The following is a 7,360-nucleotide window of genomic DNA, read 5'->3' on the forward strand; positions in this document are numbered from 1 at the left end:
AGGATAATAAGTGGTCGGAACTGGTTGCTACGACCTCTGAAAGTTGCTCACAAACTGAGTTGATTCACTAGATATAGCACATTGCCGTTGCAGGCGAACCTCCACAAAGCTCACAAACACTAGTTATCTGATGAACACCATAGTTGGTCAGAGAATTGACCTTCATAGTCAACGCTTTGAGCTGAGCAGCTACCGCCGTAGCTGTATCCACCTCCAGAATTTCTACTACCTTATTTTATGGTAGTCTCTCCATTGGATTCTGATATTCTTTGGCGGCCATCATCTCAATTAGCTCATAAGCTTCCTCATAGCTCTTAGCCCATAAGACTTCACCTGATGCTGCATCGAGCATAGGTATTGACTGTGTTCCCAAACCATTATAAAAGCTATCACCATCCAGATAGGCATTCCATGATGAGGATACTTCCTAAGAATCTCCTTGTAATGCTCCCAGGCTTTACATAGAAATTCACCTGATTGTTGCGCAAATTGAGTAAGAGCATTCCTGATTGCAGTTGTCTTTGCCATAGTGAAGAATTTATTGAGAAATTTCTGAGCAAGATCCTCCCGTGTCATAATAGAACCTGGTGGTAGAGAGTGCAACCAGCTCTTAGCTTAATCCCTCAGAGAAAATAGGAAAAGTCTCAATTTACAGCATCTTCCAAAACACCGTTGAACTTGAAAGTGTCACAGATCTCGATGAAATCCCTAATGTGCATATTGGGATCTTCCGTTGGAGATCCCCCAAACTGGACTGAGTTCTATACCATTTGAATCGTGCCAGGCTTGATTTCAAAGGTATTAGCTGCAATAGCTGGCCTGACAATGCTAGACTGAATGTCATTGATTTTTGGTTGAGAATAATCCTGCAATGTTTTTGTTTCTACTGTCGGTTCTCCCAATGCAACGATCACTTCCGTTTCTACTTGTTCTAGTTTATCCTTACGAGATTGAGAATGTGTTCGCATACACGCTCGATCGAATACCTGAAACACACAAACAATGTAAACATTGTAAGAGAATAATCCGAGTCAGTGAACTTCAACGACCACTGATGACAAGCACATAAACTAAATTTAACACCGAACCCCGGTAGCGGTGCCAAAAACTTGTTCACACAAAACCACGCAAGTGTACGTGATCACAAGTAGTATAAGATTAAGTTAGGTTCGTTCCCACAGAGACTGGTTTATACAGAATATGCACTTATGCAACAATGTATGGTTATTATTCACTGTTAAAGCAAATATCAATTTTGAGTTGATTAACTAACTAAAGTGTTTATACTAGCATGCATTAACTAAGAGACTAAAACTGATTTACTTATATGAGATAAAACATGGGATTCTAACTTCATTAAATACTTCATTCAGAGTTTATGCCTTTAATCTTAGCATGTGATGGTGATGACAACTAATCAGATAACACGAAATTAGTATACACTATCTTTCGATATACGTATACCCTACTACTGAACATCCACAAATAAGATAGAAGTTGAGCAGACACCAATTATGCTTAACCCTATATGTCTATAAGATTTGAATACATAACAATTTAATGAGCAAGTTATCTATTTAGATTACATAGGGCAGCATAAGATGGTTAAAATTATACTACGAATCATGCATGATAACATACACAAACATATGCTAGCATGGCAAGTTCTAAACATCTATATCTACTTTGCTTCAATAAAGATTAACAAATGACTTAGATGTTAGCTACGCATCTAAAAAGAATAAGTACAACCATACTAGGAATCATAAATCACCACACACTAATAATTTAGAACAATTGACTATTAAAATCCATAAATAAATCCGCTAGAACCCCATGTCAACGATTAGTTCATGATCGAACACATCATCACCATGGGTTCCGGTGAAAACATAATAATAAATAAGTTCAGAATACTACGAGATAATATAAAAGTACTAGGGTTTAAAATAAATAAAAAACAAGCATCCAAAAGTATCGCCTAAATCGAAGAATATAAAATTGAAACTAAATCTTCTTCTCCTTAGACATTTTGTGTACTTTAGGTCTTCTCTATGTTCTCCCTGGCTTCCTTTTTCTTAAAAACGTCTTCTTATCTTTATATATATATCCCTGGTTGATCTGGACTCTCACAATAACCAAATTATAATCAAAACAGGATTCTGCAGAATCTGGCTGGCACGGGCGCGCTTGAAATGGGCGCGGGCATTCCGTGTCAGACAAATGGGGTGTGGGCGCACTCCTTTGGGTGTGGGCGCGCCTGCTTTGTGTAGAATTTCTGCAGTTTTCTTCTGTTTGCGCTCCATCCTTCGTATAAAATTCCACGACTCCTTCCCTGATCTCTTATTAACATATAATCATTTAAAAGATCATTTCCACCTCTGACTAGCGCCCTGCAATGACTCAACACAAAACACATCAAAAATACCAAATACTTGAGTCCAAAACACCAACTTAATCCGATATGAAGCGTTCTAAGTAGATATAAAGTCCACTTATCATCTCTATCAGATGCTTCTCACTTGCAACCTCTATATGCTTAATTTATTTAACCTCCTCAATTGAATCTTCCGTAACATCTTCTTCAATATATGCTCAACTTCAATCTCCCCTTCAACAATCTTCTCATTTTCCAAATGCATAGGACGTTGAAGTTGAGATGTCATTATTCCATAAAACCTCTATCGTTCTTCACTCGCACGTTTGTAATTTTCTTCCCTCAATTCATTTTGGTACCTCTTATCCAATATCTTAAGTTCATCATGTTAATTATTTAAGTTCTTCACTATATATTAAATCAAAGTAACTAGCGGTCACGATGATAAATATAGAATTCGTAATAGAACTCTTTATATTCACGCCTAAGAAAATAGGTGTTATATTCCCCAATGTCAATTTGTTGTTAATGTAACAAGACATGTTTTAAGAACATGAAATAACATAGTAAAATTGTAGAACAGTTCTTAACATGTAGATTTAAGAAGTTAAAAGAATTTGAATAATCATAATTCAAAAGTTAAAAAACCTGGGCAGTGAAAAATCTGAAGCTAAAGAATATATTGAACATTAATTGGAAAGCTCAGTGACCTCTATGCAATTTTGTAAGATTCAATGGCTGGATTATGATTTTAGCGACTGAATTAAACTTTTTTTAATCTCCAAGGGCCACTTTCTGAAGCATCATCCTTTCTTTTTTTACTTCCCAGATTTGCTTTTTTTCCTTGTCATTAAATTTTCTTCTAGATTTGATGGATATATATTGTGTGTACGTGCATGTATGCAATTAGGGTTATTGATTTAGAATTTAGGGTCTATAATCAGGTAGGGTGATGAATGTAATCGGGGCTCGGAACTTGAACATTTGGAAAGATGTTTGTTGGTTTTTCTAGTGGTGATTGATATTTTTGAAGTTGGGCAGCAGCGGGGTGGTATAGTGATGACAACGGTATGAAAATCCTGTGTTGTGCAAGACATGCATATACAATAACAAGAATAAGTCACACTGACAACCCTAAGATTAAGTTGTATGATAATCTAAATCTGTATTCTGTATTGTATTTCTTGAGTCTGTAAAATGGTTAGAAGATTAGACTGGGGGATTTTTCTGTGAACAAATTCAAGCCAAGGAATGAACCCTGGAAGAAGATCAAGTCATGATCATGCCTCAGAGAAAAGTGTAGAAGCTTGGAGTTGAATAAAGCTGTTTTATGAAAAATGTTTTAAATCAAGATATCGACAAGTCACAAATCAAGTTATATCGAGAAGTGATTTTATAAGTCCAGAATGACTTGTAGAGAAGTTCAAAATGTCCTATAGAGAAGTTTTAGAGATATCGACAAGTCAAACGAAGATGTAGAGAATTGGGGATATCGATAAGTCATTTCTGCATGTATAGAACTCAGAGATATCGACAAGTCAAATGAAGATGTGAAGAACTAGAGATATCGACAAGTCAATTTCTCAAATAGAGATCTCGGAGATATTGATAAGTCAAAATGAGTATATAGAGATCTCATAGATATCGAAAAGTCATTTCTACATGTAAAGATCTCAGACATATCGACAAGTCATTTCACATGCAATTATCTAGAGACCTCGACAAGTCAAGTATACCTATAGAGAACTCATAGATCTTGATAAGTCATTATACTTATCGAGATGTCACTTCTCTATATAACAAACTAGAGATCTTGATATATTTATCAAGTACAGAATGCATACAATTTCAAGATTCAAGATTATCAGTCAACAAACGATCTATCCACCAGATTGAAAAGTCTACAAAGTAGCTAGAAGAATACAAGATCAACAGCCAAGATTAAATATAACGCCTGGGAAATTTACTTCTATATTGTATCATATTTATAATAAATTATGTGTGTTAATGTGTCATTTATGTGGAATTAACTGTCAAACCCTAATTGCTATGTGTTATGTGCATTCTGTGTCGTCCAGGCATTTTTAAGGTATATTTAAGGTATTTTATTTTTCATTTATAGCTTTCATTCCAAACGTTTTACGACCCGAATCAAGATTTTAAAGCAGGTATTTAAAATAAAACAATGGGCCTTATTTTTCATCAAACGGCTTTTGTCATCGCAATACTCTGTACATCTAGGTATTTTATATATTTTCTCATTTTGCGAAAAATGACTTTTCCGGACCCCATTGGGTGTTAAAACCCCCACAAAAATCACATTTTTGTTTTTATAAAATTATAGGACTATTATTTATACCATTTCTTTGTATTTTTGCATTATTCACAATTTTTGGGAAATTTTGGCATATATATTGCATATATAAAATATTGATAAATTACATTTTAATACTCAAAAATTATAAAATTAGGGGCTTATTAATGTTAAAAAGTGTAGAATTAGGGCCTTAATTTTAATTAGGAGTATTAATTTTACTACTATAAATAGCCTAATTATTCATTAATAAATTAATTAAAAATCAGAAAATTAGAAAATTCTCTGCAATCGGGTTAGGGTTTGCAGTTCGGGTCAAGAATTCGAGCAGTGATTCCGATCAGTTTCCGGCATCTATTACAGTCATGTAAGTACTCAAAACAAAGCTCTTGAGTTGTTCTTTCGGTTTGTGTTATCAATTTCATGTTTAAATCAGTATATTTGTGATTTCGATTCTAGGGTTCATAACTGCGATTTGGGGTTTTTAGTTCTAGGGGTTGTTGAATGATTTTGATGGCTGATATAGTTTCTCTGTGTTGTAAGCAATCGATTGGTACTAATTAATTGAACAAACGATACTTGAATCGATGAACTCGATTTCTAGGGTTTATGTTCGATTTTCAAATCATAACTCTGTAATTTCTGTGAATCTATGATTCTGGTAATGTTAGGGCTTTGATTGTAGGTGTTATTAGCTATAATTTGCACTATTAAACGTTCAATTTCATGTATGATTCTGTAAGTTCGATGTTTGGCCGGAGTTTGGCCGGTGTTCAATCAATTTTGGCCGGTGTTCAATCAATTTTGGCCGGAGAAATTGTTGCTGGGATGATTTTGATGAACAAACTGTTGGACTGAATTGTTGATATGGTTTGCAATGAAAACCCCTCAAGAATCACCTCAAACGGTGAAGATTTGAGGCTTATCGGAACATGGTCGGAGTCCGGGGAACTCGCCGGATTCTGGAAATTTTCCGGCCAGTTAATCCCGACTCGGATTGTTCCTGATAACCCGATTTCAACCCGGTTTCTAAACCCGGTTTTGATCCGAAATTGTCAGAATACAATTTCTGACAACTTTTTCTGGAAATTATTTTTACTTTTTATTTTTATTAATTTTAAAAATCAGTTTTATTTATTTTATAAATTAATTAATTAAGTATTTAATTAATTGATTTATATTGTACATAATTCTAAAATATTTTCTAAAAATCAGATTTAATTATTTTCTCGAATATTTATTATTTATTTATTATTTATTAATTATTTAAAAATGATTAATTATTTTTATAATTAATCAAATAATTTTCAATAAATCATAATAAATTCATTTTAATTCTAAAAATTATAGAAAAATCATTTTTAATTCTGATTTTTCTTTAACAATTATTTAAAAATTATTTTAGGGTTTGAAAATTAGTAATAATTATTTATATTGAATAATAAATTGAATTATCGGTGTTTAGTTGATATTAAATAGACCGTTAGTCCGAATTGGGCGAAACAAAAGCCCTTTGACTTAGAAAAATGAATTCTTTTCATTAAAAATAATATTAAAGCTTAATTTCTTCTAGAAATTAGTTGACTTTGTTATTTGTTTGATTATCAGTCGAATTACGTGCCGAGACGAGTCCGAAAAATTCCGAAAAATAGGAAACAAGTCAGATAATGATCAGTTGAGCGATCAGCGAGTCGATTTTGATTCTAAAAATTATTTTAACTATAAAAATGATTATGTGCTTATGTGCTTATGTGTATTATGTGGTTAATCGAGTCTTACTTGCTAATATGTAATATACGAGTCAGTCATAAGCGCATGGGTAGACAATAGGAACGATGTGAAGTCGGTTCAAGACGCAATTGAAGTACGAAATGACTAAACCAGTCTATTTCTCTAACAAAAGCTAAGCCAGCAAGGCAGGTTGAGTCGATGATAGACGAAGGTGACATACTTGCAGTGAGTCGCGCAGAAGGCAAGTTTTTCCCCTATTCTAATTTCAGAATAGTGATATTTCTTCAGATTCTTATCACACTTGCACTCTTTTAATTCTCTCATTCATATTTCATTTCAATTCTTGATTTCTCCTTTTCATTTGAATTCATTGTTCATATTCCAATGGTTACTCATAAATATTGATATATTATGGTGATTAGAATATATCAAAGCATACCGATTGTTTCGGTTGCTATTCCATGGACTGGATAGTGATACTTTGGGGATTAAGTTTACTTATACCTAAGGACCGGGACATAACCGGATCCTTGAGATGGGCCGTAGTGCCTGGGTGCCCGACGGGATCTATATAGTGGGATATAGATCTGCACTGTATCCTGGCTAATCAGGAGGGTATAGATGCGAACTTGTGTCTAGTTTTGTTCGTTTGTACTCGCCAACAATGGCCTTCTTTCCATACTCGTGGGGTTATATCTTTGCAGATATACCCAGGTTACTGTTTCACTTAAGCTGCTTAACACTGTTTATATTTTGCGAACTTGTTGAGCAATTTTTGGCTCACCCCTTTTTTTTGTTATTCACCTTATTTTTTTCAGTTGAGAAGGAATATGAAACCCATCAGGACTCGAGCGGTAAAGAAGCGGGTCAAGCCTCGAGATCCTCTCATACCCAAGGTGTTGATCCCAATCCAGGAAGAAAGTTTTGAGTTGCCCGAA

General features: G+C 34.2%; 1 non-coding gene across 1 annotated transcript; it reads left to right on the forward strand.

Moving 5' to 3' along the window:
* The first annotated feature begins 406 nt into the window (after positions 1–406).
* LOC141669045 (small nucleolar RNA R71) lies at positions 407–513 on the forward strand. The gene has a single exon (XR_012553344.1). It is a non-coding gene; the product is annotated as a small nucleolar RNA R71 (small nucleolar RNA).
* Positions 514–7,360: the final 6,847 nt, after the last annotated feature.

This window comes from Apium graveolens, chromosome 6 (assembly GCF_009905375.1).
Source record: "Apium graveolens cultivar Ventura chromosome 6, ASM990537v1, whole genome shotgun sequence".
NCBI classification, from domain to species: Eukaryota; Viridiplantae; Streptophyta; class Magnoliopsida; order Apiales; family Apiaceae; genus Apium; species Apium graveolens.